Genomic DNA, 21,293 nt, shown 5'->3' with positions numbered 1-21,293 from the left:
CATGTGCGTGAACTCTGGGTGGTAAAATTTCGAATAAATATAAAAATATTTTGATATTAAATTCTATTTTTGACGTATATGATAAGGTATTATTCAATTTATCTCTAGGAATGATGGAGAAATTTGGTTAAAATAAATTTAAAAAAAAAAAGAATAATATATAAAAATATTTGTCAGCTTCTAGCTTCGAACTGAAGACCTGCAAAACTAAGTGCCACACTCTGCCAATCCAGACACCAGGCCTCTTAACCAGGGTTCTTCTGAAGGGTCTAAGATTCTCATTACGACTGTCCAGTAAAATTTTAAATACGGTGTCAATCTGGTCTAAAGGCATAATGCTAAAAATACGAAGGAATTCTGCGCATGTGCGTGAACTTGGGTGGTAAAATTTCGAATAAATATAAAAATATTTTGATATTAAATTCTATTTTTGACGTATATGATAATCTATTATTTAATTTATCTCTAGGAATGATGGAGAAATTTGGTTAAAATAAATTTAAAAAAAAAAAGAATAATATATAAAAATATTTGTCAGCTTCGAGCTTCGAACTGAAGACCTGCAAAACTAAGTGCCACACTCTGCCGATCCAGCCACCAAGCCTCTTAACCCGGGAGCTTCTGAAGGGTCTAAGATTCTCATTACGACTGTCCAGTAAAATTTTAAATACGGTGTCAATCTGGTCTAAAGGCATAATGCTAAAAATACGAAGGAATTCTGCGCATGTGCGTGAACTTGGGTGGTAAAATTTCGAATAAATATAAAAATATTTTGATATTAAATTCTATTTTTGACGTATATGATAAGGTATTATTCAATTTATCTCTAGGAATGATGGAGAAATTTGGTTAAAATAAATTAAAAAAAAAATAATATATAAAAATATTTGTCAGCTTCGAGCTTCGAACTGAAGACCTGCAAAACTAAGTGCCACACTCTACCGATCGAGCCACCAAGCCACTTAACCCGGGAGCTTCTGAAGGGTCTAAGATTCTCATTAGGACTGTCCAGTAAAATTTTAAATACGGTGTCAATCTGGTCTAAAGGCATAATGCTAAAAATACGAAGGAATTCTGCGCATGTGCGTGAACTTGGGTGGTAAAATTTCGAATAAATATAAAAATATTTTGATATTAAATTCTATTTTTGACGTATATGATAATCTATTATTTAATTTATCTCTAGGAATGATGGAGAAATTTGGTTAAAATAAATTTAAAAAAAAAAAGAATAATATATAAAAATATTTGTCAGCTTCGAGCTTCGAACTGAAGACCTGCAAAACTAAGTGCCACACTCTGCCGATCCAGCCACCAAGCCTCTTAACCCGGGAGCTTCTGAAGGGTCTAAGATTCTCATTACGACTGTCCAGTAAAATTTTAAATACGGTGTCAATCTGGTCTAAAGGCATAATGCTAAAAATACGAAGGAATTCTGCGCATGTGCGTGAACTTGGGTGGTAAAATTTCGAATAAATATAAAAATATTTTGATATTAAATTCTATTTTTGACGTATATGATAAGGTATTATTCAATTTATCTCTAGGAATGATGGAGAAATTTGGTTAAAATAAATTAAAAAAAAAAAAAGAATAATATATAAAAATATTTGTCAGCTTCGAGCTTCGAACTGATGACCTGCAAAACTAAGTGCCACACTCTGCCGATCCAGCCACCAAGCTTCTTAACCCGGGAGCTTCTGAAGGGTCTAAGATTCTCATTACGACTGTCCAGTAAAATTTTAAATACGGTGTCAATCTGGTCTAAAGGCATAATGCTAAAAATACGAAGGAATTCTGCGCATGTGTGTGAACTTGGGTGGTAAAATTACGAATAAATATAAAAATATTTTGATATTAAATTCTATTTTTGACGTATATGATAAGGTATTATTCAATTTATCTCTAGGAATAATTTAGAAATTTGGTTAAAATAAATTAAAAAAAAAAAAAAGAATAATATATAAAAATATTTGTCAGCTTCGAGCTTCGAACTGAAGACCTGCAAAACTAAGTGCCACACTCTACCGATCGAGCCACCAAGCCTCTTAACCCGGGAGCTTCTGAAGGGTCTAAGATTCTCATTACGACTGTCCAGTAAAATTTTAAATACGGTGTCAATCTGGTCTAAAGGCATAATGCTAAAAATACGAAGGAATTCTGCGCATGTGCGTGAACTTGGGTGGTAAAATGTCGAATAAATATAAAAATATTTTGATATTAAATTCTCTTTTTGACGTATATGGAAAGGTATTATTCAATTTATCTCTAGGAATGATGGAGAAATTTGGTTAAAATAAATTTAAAAACAAAAAAAGAATAATATATAAAAATATTTGTCAGCTTCGAGTTCGAACTAGAGACCTGCAAAACTAAGTGCCACACTCTGCCAATCCAGACACCAGGCCTCTTAACCAGGGTTCTTCTGAAGGGTCTAAGATTCTCATTACGACTGTCCAGTAAAATTTTAATACGGTGTCAATCTGGTCTAAAGGCATAATGCCAAAAATACGAAGGAATTCTGCGCATGTGCGTGAACTCTGGGTGGTAAAATTTCGAATAAATATAAAAATATTTTGATATTAAATTCTATTTTTGACGTATATGATAAGGTATTATTCAATTTATCTCTAGGAATGATGGAGAAATTTGGTTAAAATAAATTTAAAAAAAAAGAATAATATATAAAAATATTTGTCAGCTTCTAGCTTCGAACTGAAGACCTGCAAAACTAAGTGCCACACTCTTCCGATCCAGCCACCAAGCCTCTTAATCCGGGAGCATCTGAAGGGTCTAAGATTCTCATTACGACTGTCCAGTAAAATTTTAAATACGGTGTCAATCTGGTCTAAAGGCATAATGCTAAAAATACGAAGGAATTCTGCGCATGTGCGTGAACTTGGGTGGTAAAATGTCGAATAAATATAAAAATATTTTGATATTAAATTCTATTTTTGACGTATATGGTAAGGTATTATTCAATTTATCTCTAGGAATGATGGAGAAATTTGGTTAAAATAAATTTAAAAAAAAAAGAAAAATATATAAAAATATTTGTCAACTTCGAGCCTCGAACTGAAGACCTGCAAAACTAAGTGCCACACTCTGCCGATCCAGCCACCAAGCCTCGTAAACCGGGAGCTTCTGAAGGGTCTAAGATTCTCATTACGACTGTCCAGTAAAATTTTAAATACGGTGTCAATCTGGTCTAAAGGCATAATGCTAAAAATACGAAGGAATTCTGCGCATGTGTGTGAACTTGGGTGGTAAAATTACGAATAAATATAAAAATATTTTGATATTAAATTCTATTTTTGACGTATATGATAAGGTATTATTCAATTTATCTCTAGGAATAATTTAGAAATTTGGTTAAAATAAATTAAAAAAAAAAAAAGAATAATATATAAAAATATTTGTCAGCTTCGAGCTTCGAACTGAAGACCTGCAAAACTAAGTGCCACACTCTACCGATCGAGCCACCAAGCCTCTTAACCCGGGAGCTTCTGAAGGGTCTAAGATTCTCATTACGACTGTCCAGTAAAATTTTAAATACGGTGTCAATCTGGTCTAAAGGCATAATGCTAAAAATACAAAGGAATTCTGCGCATGTGCGTGAACTTGGGTGGTAAAATGTCGAATAAATATAAAAATATTTTGATATTAAATTCTATTTTTGACGTATATGGAAAGGTATTATTCAATTTATCTCTAGGAATGATGGAGAAATTTGGTTAAAATAAATTTAAAAACAAAAAAAGAATAATATATAAAAATATTTGTCAGCTTCGAGCTTCGAACTGAAGACCTGCAAAACTAAGTGCCACACTCTACCGATCGAGCCACCAAGCCACTTAACCCGGGAGCTTCTGAAGGGTCTAAGATTCTCATTACGACTGTCCAGTAAAATTTTAAATACGGTGTCAATCTGGTCTAAAGGCATAATGCTAAAAATACGAAGGAATTCTGCGCATGTGCGTGAACTCTGGGTGGTAAAATTTCGAATAAATATAAAAATATTTTGATATTAAATTCTATTTTTGACGTATATGATAAGGTATTATTCAATTTATCTCTAGGAATGATGGAGAAATTTGGTTAAAATAAATTTAAAAAAAAAGAATAATATATAAAAATATTTGTCAGCTTCTAGCTTCGAACTGAAGACCTGCAAAAGTAAGTGCCACACTCTTCCGATCCAGCCACCAAGCCTCTTAATCCGGGAGCATCTGAAGGGTCTAAGATTCTCATTACGACTGTCCAGTAAAATTTTAAATACGGTGTCAATCTGGTCTAAAGGCATAATGCTAAAAATACGAAGGAATTCTGCGCATGTGCGTGAACTTGGGTGGTAAAATGTCGAATAAATATAAAAATATTTTGATATTAAATTCTATTTTTGACGTATATGGTAAGGTATTATTCAATTTATCTCTAGGAATGATGGAGAAATTTGGTTAAAATAAATTTAAAAAAAAAAAAGAAAAATATATAAAAATATTTGTCAACTTCGAGCCTCGAACTGAAGACCTGCAAAACTAAGTGCCACACTCTGCCGATCCAGCCACCAAGCCTCGTAAACCGGGAGCTTCTGAAGGGTCTAAGATTCTCATTACGACTGTCCAGTAAAATTTTAAATACGGTGTCAATCTGGTCTAAAAGCATAATGCTAAGAATACGAAGGAATTCTGCGCATGTGCGTGAACTTGGGTGGTAAAATGTCGAATAAATATAAAAATATTTTGATATTAAATTCTATTTTTGACGTATATGGTAAGGTATTATTCAATTTATCTCTAGGAATGATGGAGAAATTTGGTTAAAATAAATTTAAAAACAAAAAAAGAATAATATATAAAAATATTTGTCAGCTTCGAGCTTCGAACTGGAGACATGCAAAACTAAGTGCCACACTCTGCCGATCCAGACACCAAGCCTCTTAACCAGGGGGCTTCTGAAGGGTCTAAGATTCTCATTACGACTGTCCAGTAAAATTTTAAATACGGTGTCAATCTGGCCTAAAGGCATAATGCTAAAAATACGAAGGAATTCTGCGCATGTGCGTGAACTCTGGGTGGTAAAATTTCGAATAAATATAAAAATATTTTGATATTAAATTCTATTTTTGACGTATATGATAAGGTATTATTCAATTTATCTCTAGGAATGATGGAGAAATTTGGTTAAAATAAATTTAAAAAAAAAGAATAATATATAAAAATATTTGTCAGTTTCTAGCTTCGAACTGAAGACCTGCAAAACTAAGTGCCACACTCTGCCGATCCAGCCACCAAGCCTCTTAACCCGGGAGCTTCTGAAGGGTCTAAGATTCTCATTACTACTGTCCAGTAAAATTTTAAATACGGTGTCAATCTGGTCTAAAGGCATAATGCTAAAAATACGAAGGAATTCTGCGCATGTGCGTGAACTTAGGTGGTAAAATTTCGAATAAATATAAAAATATTTTGATATTAAATTCTATTTTTGACGTATATGATAAGGTATTATTCAATTTATCTCTAGGAATGATGGAGAAATTTGGTTAAAATAAATTTAAAAAAAAAAGAAAAATATATAAAAATATTTGTCAGCTTCTAGCATCGAACTGAAGACCTGCTAAACTAAGTGCCACACTCTGCCGATCCAGCCACCAAGCCTCGTAACCCGAGAGCTTCTGAAGGGTCTAAGATTCTCATTACGACTGTCCAGTAAAATTTTAAATATGGTGTCAATCTGGTCTAAAAGCATAATGCTAAGAATACGAATGAATTCTGCGCATGTGCGTGAACTTGGGTGGTAAAATTTCGAATAAATATAAAAATATTTTGATATTAAATTCTACTTTTGACGTATATGATAAGGTATTATTCAATTTATCTCTAGGAATGATGGAGAAATTTGGCTAAAATAAATTTAAAAAAAAAAAAGAATAATATATAAAAATATTTGTCAGCTTCGAGCTTCGAACTAAAGACCTGCAAAACTAAGTGCCACACTCTGCCGATCCAGCCACCAAGCCTCGTAACCCGAGAGCTTCTGAAGGGTCTAAGATTCTCATTACGACTGTCCAGTAAAATTTTAAATACCGTGTCAATCTGGTCTAAAGGCATAATGCTAAAAATACGAAGGAATTCTGCGCATGTGCGTGAACTTGGGTGGTAAAATTTCGAATAAATATAAAAATATTTTGATATTAAATTCTATTTTTGACGTATATGATAAGGTATTATTCAATTTATCTCTAGGAATGATGGAGAAATTTGGCTAAAATAAATTTTAAAAAAAAGAATAATATATAAAAATATTTGTCAGCTTCGAGCCTCGAACTGAAGACCTGCAAAACGAAGTGCCACACTCTGCCGATCCAGCCACCAAGCCCCATACCCCGAGAGCTTCTGAAGGGTTTAAGATTCTCATTACGACTGTCCAGTAAAATTTTAAATACGGTGTCAATCTGGTCTAAAAGCATAATGCTAAGATTACGAAGGAATTCTGCGCATGTGCGTGAACTTGGGTGGTAAAATTTCGAATAAATATGAAAATATTTTGATATTAAATTCTATTTTTGACGTATATGATAAGGTATTATTCAATTTATCTCTAGGAATGATGGAGAAATTTGGCTAAAATAAATTTAAAAAAAAATAAAAATATTTGTCAGCTACGAGCTTCGAACTAAAGACCTGCAAAACTAAGTGCCACACTCTGCCGATCCAGCCACCAAGCCTCTTAACCCGGGAGCTTCTGAAGGGTCTAAGATTCTCATTACGACTGTCCAGTAAAATTTTAAATACGGTGTCAATCTGGTCTAAAAGCATAATGCTAAGAATACGAATGAATTCTGCGCATGTGCGTGAACTTGGGTGGTAAAATTTCGAATAAATATAAAAATATTTTGATATTAAATTCTACTTTTGACGTATATGATAAGGTATTATTCAATTTATCTCTAGGAATGATGGAGAAATTTGGCTAAAATAAATTAAAAAAAAAAAGAATAATATATAAAAATATTTGTCAGCTTCGAGCTTCGAACTAAAGACCTGCAAAACTAAGTGCCACACTCTGCCGATCCAGCCACCAAGCCTCGTAACCCGAGAGCTTCTGAAGGGTCTAAGATTCTCATTACGACTGTCCAGTAAAATTTTAAATACCGTGTCAATCTGGTCTAAAGGCATAATGCTAAAAATACGAAGGAATTCTGCGCATGTGCGTGAACTTGGGTGGTAAAATTTCGAATAAATATAAAAATATTTTGATATTAAATTCTATTTTTGACGTATATGATAAGGTATTATTCAATTTATCTCTAGGAATGATGGAGAAATTTGGCTAAAATAAATTTAAAAAAAAAGAATAATATATAAAAATATTTGTCAGTTTCGAGCCTCGAACTGAAGACCTGCAAAACGAAGTGCCACACTCTGCCGATCCAGCCACCAAGCCCCATACCCCGAGAGCTTCTGAAGGGTTTAAGATTCTCATTACGACTGTCCAGTAAAATTTTAAATACGGTGTCAATCTGGTCTAAAAGCATAATGCTAAGATTACGAAGGAATTCTGCGCATGTGCGTGAACTTGGGTGGTAAAATTTCGAATAAATATGAAAATATTTTGATATTAAATTCTATTTTTGACGTATATGATAAGGTATTATTCAATTTATCTCTAGGAATGATGGAGAAATTTGGCTAAAATTAATTTAAAAAAAAAAGAAAAATATATAAAAATATTTGTCAGCTTCGAGCCTCGAACTGAAGGCCTGCAAAACTAAGTGCCACACTCTGCCGATCCAGCCACCAAGCCTCGTAACCCGAGAGCTTCTGAACGGTCTAAGATTCTCATTACGACTGTCCAGTAAAATTTTAAATACCGTGTCAATCTGGTCTAAAGGCATAATGCTAAAAATACGAAGGAATTCTGCGCATGTGCGTGAACTTGGGTGGTAAAATTTCGAATAAATATAAAAATATTTTGATATTAAATTCTATTTTTGACGTATATGATAAGGTATTATTCAATTTATCTCTAGGAATGATGGAGAAATTTGGCTAAAATAAATTAAAAAAAAAAGAATAATATATAAAAATATTTGTCAGCTTCGAGCCTCGAACTGAAGACCTGCAAAACGAAGTGCCACACTCTGCCGATCCAGCCACCAAGCCCCATACCCCGAGAGCTTCTGAAGGGTTTAAGATTTTCATTATGACTGTCCAGTAAAATTTTAAATACGTTGTCAATCTGGTCTAAAAGCATAATGCTAAGAATACGAATGAATTCTGCGCATGTGCGTGAACTTGGGTGGTAAAATTTCGAATAAATATAAAAATATTTTGATATTAAATTCTACTTTTGACGTATATGATAAGGTATTATTCAATTTATCTCTAGGAATGATCTAGAAATTTGGTTAAAATAAATTTAAAAAAAAAAAAAGAAAAATATATAAAAATATTTGTCAACTTCGAGCCTCGAACTGAAGACCTGCAAAACTAAGTGCCACACTCTGCAGATCCAGCCACCAAGCCTCTTAACCCGGGAGCTTCTGAAGGCTCTAAGATTCTCATTACGACTGTCCAGTAAAATTTTAAATACGGTGTCAATCTGGTCTAAAGGCATAATGCTAAAAATACGAAGGAATTCTGCGCATGTGCGTGAACTTGGGTGGTAAAATTTCGAATAAATATAAAAATATTTTGATATTAAATTCTATTTTTGACGTATATGATAAGGTATTATTCAATTTATCTCTAGGAATGATGGAGAAATTTGGTTAAAATAAATTTAAAAAAAAAGAATAATATATAAAAATATTTGTCAGCTTCGAACTGAAGACCTGCAAAACTAAGTGCCACACTCTGCCGATCCAGCCACCAAGCCTCTTAACCCGGGAGCTTCTGAAGGGTCTAAGATTCTCATTACGACTGTCCAGTAAAATTTTAAATACGGTGTCAATCTGGTCTAAAGGCATAATGCTAAAAATACGAAGGAATTTTGCGCATGTGCATGAACTCTGGGTGGTAAAATTTCGAATAAATATAAAAATATTTTGATATTAAATTCTATTTTTGACGTATATGATAAGGTATTATTCAATTTATCTCTAGGAATGATATAGAAATTTGGTTAAAATAAATTTAAAAAAAAGAATAATATATAAAAATATTTGTCAGCTTCGAACTGAAGACCTGCAAAACTAAGTGCCACACTCTGCCGATCCAGCCACCAAGCCTCTTAACCCGGGAGCTTCTGAAGGGTCTAAGATTCTCATTACGACTGTCCAGTAAAATTTTAAATACGGTGTCAATCTGGTCTAAAGGCATAATGCTAAAAATACGAAGGAATTCTGCGCATGTGCGTGAACTTAGGTGGTAAAATTTCGAATAAATATAAAAATATTTTGATATTTAATTCTATTTTTGACGTATATGATAAGGTATTATTCAATTTATCTCTAGGAATGATGGAGAAATTTGGTTAAAATAAATTTTTAAAAAAAAAGAATAATATATAAAAATATTTGTCAGCTTCGATCTTCGAACTGAAGACCTGCAAAACTAAGTGCCACACTCTGCCGATCCAGCCACCAAGCCTCGTAACCCGAGAGCTTCTGAAGGGTCTAAGATTCTCATTACGACTGTCCAGTAAAATTTTAAATACGGTGTCAATCTGGTCTAAAGGCATAATGCTAAAAATACGAAGGAATTCTGCGCATGTGCGTGAACTTGGGTGGTAAAATTTCGAATAAATATAAAAATATTTTGATATTAAATTCTACTTTTGACGTATATGATAAGGTATTATTCAATTTAACTCTAGGAATGATCTAGAAATTTGGTTAAAATAAATTTAAAAAATATATATATATATATATATAAAAATATTTGTCAACTTCGAGCCTCGAACTGAAGACCTGCAAAACTAAGTGCCACACTCTGCCGATCCAGCCACCAAGCCTCGTAACCCGGGAGCTTCTGAAGGGTCTAAGATTCTCATTACGACTGTCCAGTAAAATTTTAAATACGGTGTCAATCTGGTCTAAAAGCATAATGCTAAGAATACGAAGGAATTCTGCGCATGTGCGTGAACTTGGGTAGTAGAATTTCGAATAAATATAAAAATATTTTGATATTAAATTCTATTTTTGACGTATATGATAAGGTATTATTCAATTTATCTCTAGGAATGATGGAGAAATTTGGCTAAAATAAATTAAAAAAAAAAAGAATAATATATAAAAATATTTGTCAGCTTCGAGCTTCGAACTGAAGACCTGCAAAACTAAGTGCCACACTCTGCCGATCCAGCCACCAAGCCCCATACCCCGAGAGCTTCTGAAGGGTTTAAGATTTTCATTATGACTGTCCAGTAAAATTTTAAATACGTTGTCAATCTGGTCTAAAAGCATAATGCTAAGAATACGAATGAATTCTGCGCATGTGCGTGAACTTGGGTAGTAGAATTTCGAATAAATATAAAAATATTTTGAAATTAAATTCTACTTTTGACGTATATGATAAGGTATTATTCAATTTATCTCTAGGAATGATCTAGAAATTTGGTTAAAATAAATTTTAAAAAAAAAAGAAAAATATATGAAAATATTTGTCAACTTCGAGCCTCGAACTGAAGACCTGCAAAACTAAGTGCCACACTCTGCAGATCCAGCCACCAAGCCTCTTAACCCGGGAGCTTCTGAAGGGTCTAAGATTCTCATTACGACTGTCCAGTAAAATTTTAAATACGGTGTCAATCTGGCCTAAAGGCATAATGCTAAAAATACGAAGGAATTCTGCGCATGTGCGTGAACTTGGGTGGTAAAATTTCGAATAAATATAAAAATATTTTGATATTAAATTCTATTTTTGACGTATATGATAAGGTATTATTCAATTTATCTCTAGGAATGATGGAGAAATTTGGTTAAAATAAATTTTAAAAAAAAAAGAATAATATATAAAAATATTTGTCAGCTTCGAGCTTCGAACTGAAGACCTGCAAAACTAAGTGCCACACTCTGCCGATCCAGCCACCAAGCCTCGTAACACGAGAGCTTCTGAAGGGTCTAAGATTCTCATGACGACTGTCCAGTAAAATTTTAAATACGGTGTCAATCTGGTCTAAAAGCATAATGCTAAGAATACGAAGGAATTCTGCGCATGTGCGTGAACTTGGGTAGTAGAATTTCGAATAAATATAAAAATATTTTGATATTAAATTCTATTTTTGACGTATATGATAAGGTATTATTCAATTTATCTCTAGGAATGATGGAGAAATTTGGCTAAAATAAATTAAAAAAAAAAGAATAATATATAAAAATATTTGTCAGCTTCGAGCTTCGAACTGAAGACCTGCAAAACTAAGTGCCACACTCTGCCGATCCAGCCACCAAGCCCCATACCCCGAGAGCTTCTGAAGGGTTTAAGATTTTCATTATGACTGTCCAGTAAAATTTTAAATACGTTGTCAATCTGGTCTAAAAGCATAATGCTAAGAATACGAATGAATTCTGCGCATGTGCGTGAACTTGGGTAGTAGAATTTCGAATAAATATAAAAATATTTTGAAATTAAATTCTACTTTTGACGTATATGATAAGGTATTATTCAATTTATCTCTAGGAATGATCTAGAAATTTGGTTAAAATAAATTTTAAAAAAAAAAGAAAAATATATAAAAATATTTGTCAACTTCGAGCCTCGAACTGAAGACCTGCAAAACTAAGTGCCACACTCTGCAGATCCAGCCACCAAGCCTCTTAACCCGGGAGCTTCTGAAGGGTCTAAGATTCTCATTACGACTGTCCAGTAAAATTTTAAATACGGTGTCAATCTGGCCTAAAGGCATAATGCTAAAAATACGAAGGAATTCTGCGCATGTGCGTGAACTTCGGTGGTAAAATTTCGAATAAATATAAAAATATTTTGATATTAAATTCTATTTTTGACGTATATGATAAGGTATTATTCAATTTATCTCTAGGAATGATGGAGAAATTTGGTTAAAATAAATTTAAAAAAAAAAGAATAATATATAAAAATATTTGTCAGCTTCGAACTGAAGACCTGCAAAACTAAGTGCCACACTCTGCCGATCCAGCCACCAAGCCTCTTAACCCGGGAGCTTCTGAAGGGTCTAAGATTCTCATTACGACTGTCCAGTAAAATTTTAAATACGGTGTCAATCTGGTCTAAAGGCATAATGCTAAAAATACGAAGGAATTCTGCGCATGTGCGTGAACTCTGGGTGGTAAAATTTCGAATAAATATAAAAATATTTTGATATTAAATTCTATTTTTGACGTATATAATAAGGTATTATTCAATTTATCTCTAGGAATGATGGAGAAATTTGGTTAAAATAAATTTTAAAAAAAAGAATAATATATAAAAATATTTGTCAGCTTCGAACTGAAGACCTGCAAAACTAAGTGCCACACTCTGCCGATCCAGCCACCAAGCCTCTTAACCCGGGAGCTTCTGAAGGGTCTAAGATTCTCATTACGACTGTCCAGTAAAATTTTAAATACGGTGTCAATCTGGCCTAAAGGCATAATGCTAAAAATACGAAGGAATTCTGCGCATGTGCGTGAACTTGGGTGGTAAAATTTCGAATAAATATAAAAATATTTTGATATTAAATTCTATTTTTGACGTATATGATAAGGTATTATTCAATTTATCTCTAGGAATGATGGAGAAATTTGGTTAAAATAAATTTAAAAAAAAAAGAATAATATATAAAAATATTTGTCAGCTTCGAACTGAAGACCTGCAAAACTAAGTGCCACACTCTGCCGATCCAGCCACCAAGCCTCTTAACCCGGGAGCTTCTGAAGGGTCTAAGATTCTCATTACGACTGTCCAGTAAAATTTTAAATACGGTGTCAATCTGGTCTAAAGGCATAATGCTAAAAATACGAAGGAAATCTGCGCATGTGCGTGAACTCTGGGTGGTAAAATTTCGAATAAATATAAAAATATTTTGATATTAAATTCTATTTTTGACGTATATAATAAGGTATTATTCAATTTATCTCTAGGAATGATGGAGAAATTTGGTTAAAATAAATTTTAAAAAAAAGAATAATATATAAAAATATTTGTCAGCTTCGAACTGAAGACCTGCAAAACTAAGTGCCACACTCTGCCGATCCAGCCACCAAGCCTCTTAATCCGGGAGCTTCTGAAGGGTCTAAGATTCTCATTACGACTGTCCAGTAAAATTTTAAATACGGTGTCAATCTGGTCTAAAGGCATAATGCTAAAAATACGAAGGAATTCTGCGCATGTGCGTGAACTTGGGTGGTAAAATTTCGAATAAATATAAAAATATTTTGATATTAAATTCTATTTTTGACGTATATGATAAGGTATTATTCAATTTATCTCTAGGAATGATGGAGAAATTTGGTTAAAATAAATTTAAAAAAAAAAGAATAATATATAAAAATATTTGTCAGCTTCGAGCTTCGAACTGAAGACCTGCAAAACTAAGTGCCACACTCTGCCGATCCAGCCACCAAGCCTCGTAACCCGAGAGCTTCTGAAGGGTCTAAGATTCTCATTACGACTGTCCAGTAAAATTTTAAATACGGTGTCAATCTGGTCTAAAGGCATAATGCTAAAAATACGAAGGAATTCTGCGCATGTGAGTGAACTTGGGTGGTAAAATTTCGAATAAATATAAAAATATTTTGATATTAAATTCTACTTTTGACGTATATGATAAGGTATTCAATTTATCTCTAGGAATGATGGAGAAATTTGGCTAAAATAAATTTAAAAAAAAAAAAGAATAATATATAAAAATATTTGTCAGCTTCGAGCTTCGAACTGAAGACCTGCAAAACTAAGTGCCACACTCTGCCGATCCAGCCACCAAGCCCCATACCCCGAGAGCTTCTGAAGGGTTTAAGATTTTCATTATGACTGTCCAGTAAAATTTTAAATACGTTGTCAATCTGGTCTAAAAGCATAATGCTAAGAATACGAATGAATTCTGCGCATGTGCGTGAACTTGGGTAGTAGAATTTCGAATAAATATAAAAATATTTTGATATTAAATTCTACTTTTGACGTATATGATAAGGTATTATTCAATTTATCTCTAGGAATGATCTAGAAATTTGGTTAAAATAAATTTAAAAAAAAAAAGAAAAATATATAAAAATATTTGTCAACTTCGAGCCTCGAACTGAAGACCTGCAAAACTAAGTGCCACACTCTGCAGATCCAGCCACCAAGCCTCTTAACCCGGGAGCTTCTGAAGGGTCTAAGATTCTCATTACGACTGTCCAGTAAAATTTTAAATACGGTGTCAATCTGGCCTAAAGGCATAATGCTAAAAATACGAAGGAATTCTGCGCATGTGCGTGAACTTGGGTGGTAAAATTTCGAATAAATATAAAAATATTTTGATATTAAATTCTATTTTTGACGTATATGATAAGGTATTATTCAATTTATCTCTAGGAATGATGGAGAAATTTGGTTAAAATAAATTAAAAAAAAAAAGAATAATATATAAAAATATTTGTCAGCTTCGAGCTTCGAACTGAAGACCTGCAAAACTAAGTGCCACACTCTGCCGATCCAGCCACCAAGCCTCTTAACCCGGGAGCTTCTGAAGGCTCTAAGATTCTCATTACGACTGTCCAGTAAAATTTTAAATACGGTGTCAATCTGGTCTAAAGGCATAATGCTAAAAATACGAAGGAATTCTGCACATGTGCGTGAACTTGGGTGGTAAAATTTCGAATAAATATAAAAATATTTTGATATTAAATTCTATTTTTGACGTATATGATAAGGTATTATTCAATTTATCTCTAGGAATGATGGAGAAATTTGGTTAAAATAAATTTAAAAAAAAAAGAATAATATATAAAAATATTTGTCAGCTTCGAACTGAAGACCTGCAAAACTAAGTGCCACACTCTGCCGATCCAGCCACCAAGCCTCTTAACCCGAGAGCTTCTGAAGGGTCTAAGATTCTCATTACGACTGTCCAGTAAAATTTTAAATACGGTGTCAATCTGGTCTAAAGGCATAATGCTAAAAATACGAAGGAATTCTGCGCATGTGCGTGAACTTGGGTGGTAAAATTTCGAATAAATATAAAAATATTTTGATATTAAATTCTACTTTTGACGTATATGATAAGGTATTCAATTTATCTCTAGGAATGATGGAGAAATTTGGCTAAAATAAATTAAAAAAAAAAAATAATATATAAAAATATTTGTCAGCTTCGAGCTTCGAACTGAAGACCTGCAAAACTAAGTGCCACACTCTGCCGATCCAGCCACCAAGCCCCATACCCCGAGAGCTTCTGAAGGGTTTAAGATTTTCATTATGACTGTCCAGTAAAATTTTAAATACGTTGTCAATCTGGTCTAAAAGCATAATGCTAAGAATACGAATGAATTCTGCGCATGTGCGTGAACTTGGGTAGTAGAATTTCGAATAAATATAAAAATATTTTGATATTAAATTCTACTTTTGACGTATATGATAAGGTATTCAATTTATCTCTAGGAATGATGGAGAAATTTGGCTAAAATAAATTTAAAAAAAAAAGAATAATATATAAAAATATTTGTCAGCTTCGAGCTTCGAACTGAAGACCTGCAAAACTAAGTGCCACACTCTGCCGATCCAGCCACCAAGCCCCATACCCCGAGAGCTTCTGAAGGGTTTAAGATTTTCATTATGACTGTCCAGTAAAATTTTAAATACGTTGTCAATCTGGTCTAAAAGCATAATGCTAAGAATACGAATGAATTCTGCGCATGTGCGTGAACTTGGGTAGTAGAATTTCGAATAAATATAAAAATATTTTGATATTAAATTCTATTTTTGACGTATATGATAAGGTATTATTCAATTTATCTCTAGGAATGATGGAGAAATTTGGCTAAAATAAATTTTTTAAAAAAAAGAATAATATATAAAAATATTTGTTAGATTCGAGCCTCGAACTGAAGAAATGCAAAACGAAGTGCCACACTCTGCCGATCCAGCCACCAAGCCTCATACCCCGAGAGCTTCTGAAGGGTTTAAGATTCTCATTATGACTGTCCAGTAAAATTTTAAATACGTTGTCAATCTGGTCTAAAAGCATAATGCTAAGAATACGAATGAATTCTGCGCATGTGCGTGAACTTGGGTAGTAGAATTTCGAATAAATATAAAAATATTTTGATATTAAATTCTAATTTTGACGTATATGATTTGGAATTATTCAATTTATTTCTATGAATGATGGAGAAATCTGGCTAAAATAAATTTAAAAAAAAAGAAAAATATATAAAAATATTTGTCAGCTTCGAGCTTCGAACTGAAGACCTGCAAAACTAAGTGCCACACTCTGCCGATCCAGCCACCAAGCCTCGTAACCCGAGAGCTTCTGAAGGGTCTAAGATTCTCATTACGACTGTCCAGTAAAATTTTAAATACGGTGTCAATCTGGTCTAAAAGCATAATGCTAAGAATACGAATGAATTCTGCGCATGTGCGTGAACTTCGGTAGTAGAATTTCGAATAAATATAAAAATATTTTGATATTAAATTCTACTTTTGACGTATATGATAAGGTATTATTCAATTTATCTCTAGGAATGATCTAGAAATTTGGTTAAAATAAATTTAAAAAATATATATATATATATATATATATATATATATATATATATATATATATATATATATATATATATATATATATATATATATATATAAAAAAATATTTGTCAACTTCGAGCCTCGAACTGAAGACCTGCAAAACTAAGTGCCACACTCTGCCGATCCAGCCACCAAGCCTCGTAACCCGGGAGCTTCTGAAGGGTCTAAGATTCTCATTACGACTGTCCAGTAAAATTTTAAATACGGTGTCAATCTGGTCTAAAAGCATAATGCTAAGAATACGAAGGAATTCTGCGCATGTGCGTGAACTTGGGTGGTAAAATTTCGAATAAATATAAAAATATTTTGATATTAAATTCTATTTTTGACGTATATGATAAGGTATTATTCAATTTATCTCTAGGAATGATGGAGAAATTTGGTTAAAATAAATTTAAAAAAAAAAGAATAATATATAAAAATATTTGTCAGCTTCGAGCTTCGAACTGAAGACCTGCAAAACTAAGTGCCACACTCTGCCGATCCAGCCACCAAGCCTCGTAACCCGAGAGCTTCTGAAGGGTCTAAGATTCTCATTACGACTGTCCAGTAAAATTTTAAATACGGTGTCAATCTGGTCTAAAGGCATAATGCTAAAATTACGAAGGAATTCTGCGCATGTGCGTGAACTTGGGTGGTAAAATTTCGAATAAATATAAAAATATTTTGATATTAAATTCTACTTTTGACGTATATGATAAGGTATTCAATTTCTCTCTAGGAATGATGGAGAAATTTGGCTAAAATAAATTTTTTAAAAAAAAGAATAATATATAAAAATATTTGTCAGCTTCGAGCTTCGAACTGAAGACCTGCAAAACTAAGTGCCACACTCTGCAGATCCAGCCACCAAGCCTCTTAACCCGGGAGCTTCTGAAGGGTCTAAGATTCTCATTACGACTGTCCAGTAAAATTTTAAATACGGTGTCAATCTGGCCTAAAGGCATAATGCTAAAAATACGAAGGAATTCTGCGCATGTGCGTGAACTTAGGTGGTAAAATTTCGAATAAATATAAAAATATTTTGATATTAAATTCTATTTTTGACGTATATGATAAGGTATTATTCAATTTATCTCTAGGAATGATGGAGAAATTTGGCTAAAATAAATTTTTAAAAAAAAAGAATAATATATAAAAATATTTGTTAGATTCGAGCCTCGAACTGTTGAAATGCAAAACGAAGTGCCACACTCTGCCGATCCAGCCACCAAGCCTCATACACCGAGAGCTTCTGAAGGGTTTAAGATTCTCATTATGACTGTCCAGTAAAATTTTAAATACGGTGTCAATCTGGTCTAAAAGCATAATGCTAAGAATACGAATGAATTCTGCGCATGTGCGTGAACTTCGGTAGTAGAATTTCGAATAAATATAAAAATATTTTGATATTAAATTCTACTTTTGACGTATATGATAAGGTATTATTTAATTTATCTCTAGGAATGATCTAGAAATTTGGTTAAAATAAATTTAAAATATATATATATATATATATATATATATATATATATATATATATATATATATATATATATATATATATATATATATATATATATATATATATATATATATATATATATATATATATATATATATATAAAAATATTTGTCAACTTCGAGCCTCGAACTGAAGGCCTGCAAAACGAAGTGCCACACTCTGCCGATCCAGCCACCAAGCCTCGTAACCCGAGAGCTTCTGAAGGGTCTAAGATTCTCATTACGACTGTCCAGTAAAATTTTAAATACGGTGTCAATCTGGTCTAAAAGCATAATGCTAAGAATACGAATGAATTCTGCGCATGTGCGTGAACTTGGGTAGTAGAATTTCGAATAAATATAAAAATATTTTGATATTAAATTCTATTTTTGACGTAAATGATTTGGAATTATTCAATTGATCTCTAGGAATGATGGAGAAATCTGGCTAAAATAAATTTAAAGAAAAAGAAAAATATATAAAAATATTTGTTAGATTCGAGCCTCGAACTGTTGAAATGCAAAACGAAGTGCCACACTCTGCCGATCCAGCCACCAAGCCTCATACACCGAGAGCTTCTGAAGGGTTTAAGATTCTCATTATGACTGTCCAGTAAAATTTTAAATACGGTGTCAATCTGGTCTAAAAGCATAATGCTAAGAATACGAATGAATTCTGCGCATGTGCGTGAACTTCGGTAGTAGAATTTCGAATAAATATAAAAATATTTTGATATTAAATTCTACTTTTGACGTATATGATAAGGTATTATTTAATTTATCTCTAGGAATGATCTAGAAATTTGGTTAAAATAAATTTAAAATATATATATATATATATATATATATATATATATATATATATATATATATATATATATATATATATATATATATATATATATATATATATATATATATATATATATAAAAATATTTGTCAACTTCGAGCCTCGAACTGAAGGCCTGCAAAACGAAGTGCCACACTCTGCCGATCCAGCCACCAAGCCTCGTAACCCGAGAGCTTCTGAAGGGTCTAAGATTCTCATTACGACTGTCCAGTAAAATTTTAAATACGGTGTCAATCTGGTCTAAAAGCATAATGCTAAGAATACGAATGAATTCTGCGCATGTGCGTGAACTTGGGTAGTAGAATTTCGAATAAATATAAAAATATTTTGATATTAAATTCTATTTTTGACGTAAATGATTTGGAATTATTCAATTGATCTCTAGGAATGATGGAGAAATCTGGCTAAAATAAATTTAAAGAAAAAGAAAAATATATAAAAATATTTGTCAGCTTCGAGCCTAGAACTGAAGGCATGCAAAACTAAGTGCCACACTCTGCCGATCCAGCCACCAAGCCTCGTAACCCGAGAGCTTCTGAAGGGTCTAAGATTCTTATTACGACTGTCCAGTAAAATTTTAAATACAGTGTCAATCTGGTCTAAAAGCATAATGCTAAGAATACGAATGAATTCTGCGCATGTGCGTGAACTTGGGTAGTAGAATTTCGAATAAATATAAAAATATTTTGATATTAAATTCTATTTTTGACGTATATGATAAGGTATTATTCAATTTATCTCTAGGAATGATGGAGAAATCTGGCTAAAATAAATTTAAAAAAAAAACGAAAAATATATAAAAATATTTGTCAACTTCGAGCCTCGAACTGAAGACCTGCAAAACTAAGTGCCACACTCTGCCGATCCAGCCACCAAGCCTCTTAACCCAGGAGCTTCTGAAGGGTCTAAGATTCTCATTACGACTGTCCAGTAAAATTTTAAATACGGTGTCAATCTGGTCTAAAAGCATAATGCTAAAAATACGAAGGAATTCTGCGCATGTGCGTGAACTTGGGTGGTAAAATTTCGAATAAATATAAAAATATTTTGATATTAAATTCTATTTTTGACGTATATGATAAGGTATTATTCAATTTATCTCTAGGAATGATGGAGAAATCTAGCTAAAATAAATTAAAAAAAAAAAAAGAAAAATATATAAAAATATTTGTCAGCTTCTAGCATCGAACTGAAGACCTGCAAAACTAAGTGCCACACTCTGCCGATCCAGCCACCAAGCCTCGTAACCCGAGAGCTTCTGAAGGGTCTAAGATTCTCATTACGACTGTCCAGTAAAATTTTAAATACGGTGTCAATCTGGTCTAAAAGCATAATGCTAAGAATACGAATGAATTCTGCGCATGTGCGTGAACTTGGGTGGTAAAATTTCGAATAAATATAAAAATATTTTGATATTAAATTCTATTTTTGACGTATATGATAAGGTATTATTCAATTTATCTCTAGGAATGATGGAGAAATTTGGGTAAAATAAATTTAGAAAAAAAAAAAGAAAAAAAAATAAAAATATTTGTCAGCTTCGAGCCTCGAACTGAAGACCTGCAAAACTAACTGCCACACTCTGCCGATCCAGCCACCAAACCTCGTAATCCGGGAGCTTCTGAAGGGTCTAAGATTCTCATTACGACTGTCCAGTAAAATTTTAAATACGGTGTCATTCTGGTCTAAAAGCATAATGCTAAGAATACGAAGGAATTCTGCGCATGTGCGTGAACTTGGGTGGTAAAATTTCGAATAAATATATACATATTTTGATATTAACCCTCTAAGGGTTCCACACGTATTTCGACGTAGCCCCATAGATGTCTTTAAAGTGCACCGCATGGATTTTAACGTAGGGTAACGAACGATGCAAATTCGTTTTGCACTGAAAATCACGTAGGGGTGTTACTGCACCGCAGATGGTGTTGACGTATTTTAACGTATTTCTTTCCCCCTACCAGTTTCGACATCTTGATGAATTGGAGGGGAGACAACACAATGAAGTTTTACGGCCATTTAAGGAAGTCACAGGATCTGAGAGCCCGAAGATTCCTTTAGGCATAGGGCATTGTGATGGTGCCGGCGTTATGGAGGAATGAGGGGTGAAAAAGGAAAGGGCTCGCCCAAGAAAAGAGGAACAGGAATTTTCCCCCAATTGTGTCTCCCATAATGGCTCTATGTTTACTTAAATTTAAATTGCATTTTGTTTCAATAGTTTTTGTTTGATATCGATAAGGATAGGATTTCTTTGATCTAAGCGTTGCCTCAA

The sequence above is a fragment of the Argiope bruennichi genome, chromosome 2, assembly GCF_947563725.1.
Source record: "Argiope bruennichi chromosome 2, qqArgBrue1.1, whole genome shotgun sequence".
NCBI lineage: Eukaryota > Metazoa > Arthropoda > Arachnida > Araneae > Araneidae > Argiope > Argiope bruennichi.
This window is presented reverse-complemented; position numbering follows the sequence as displayed.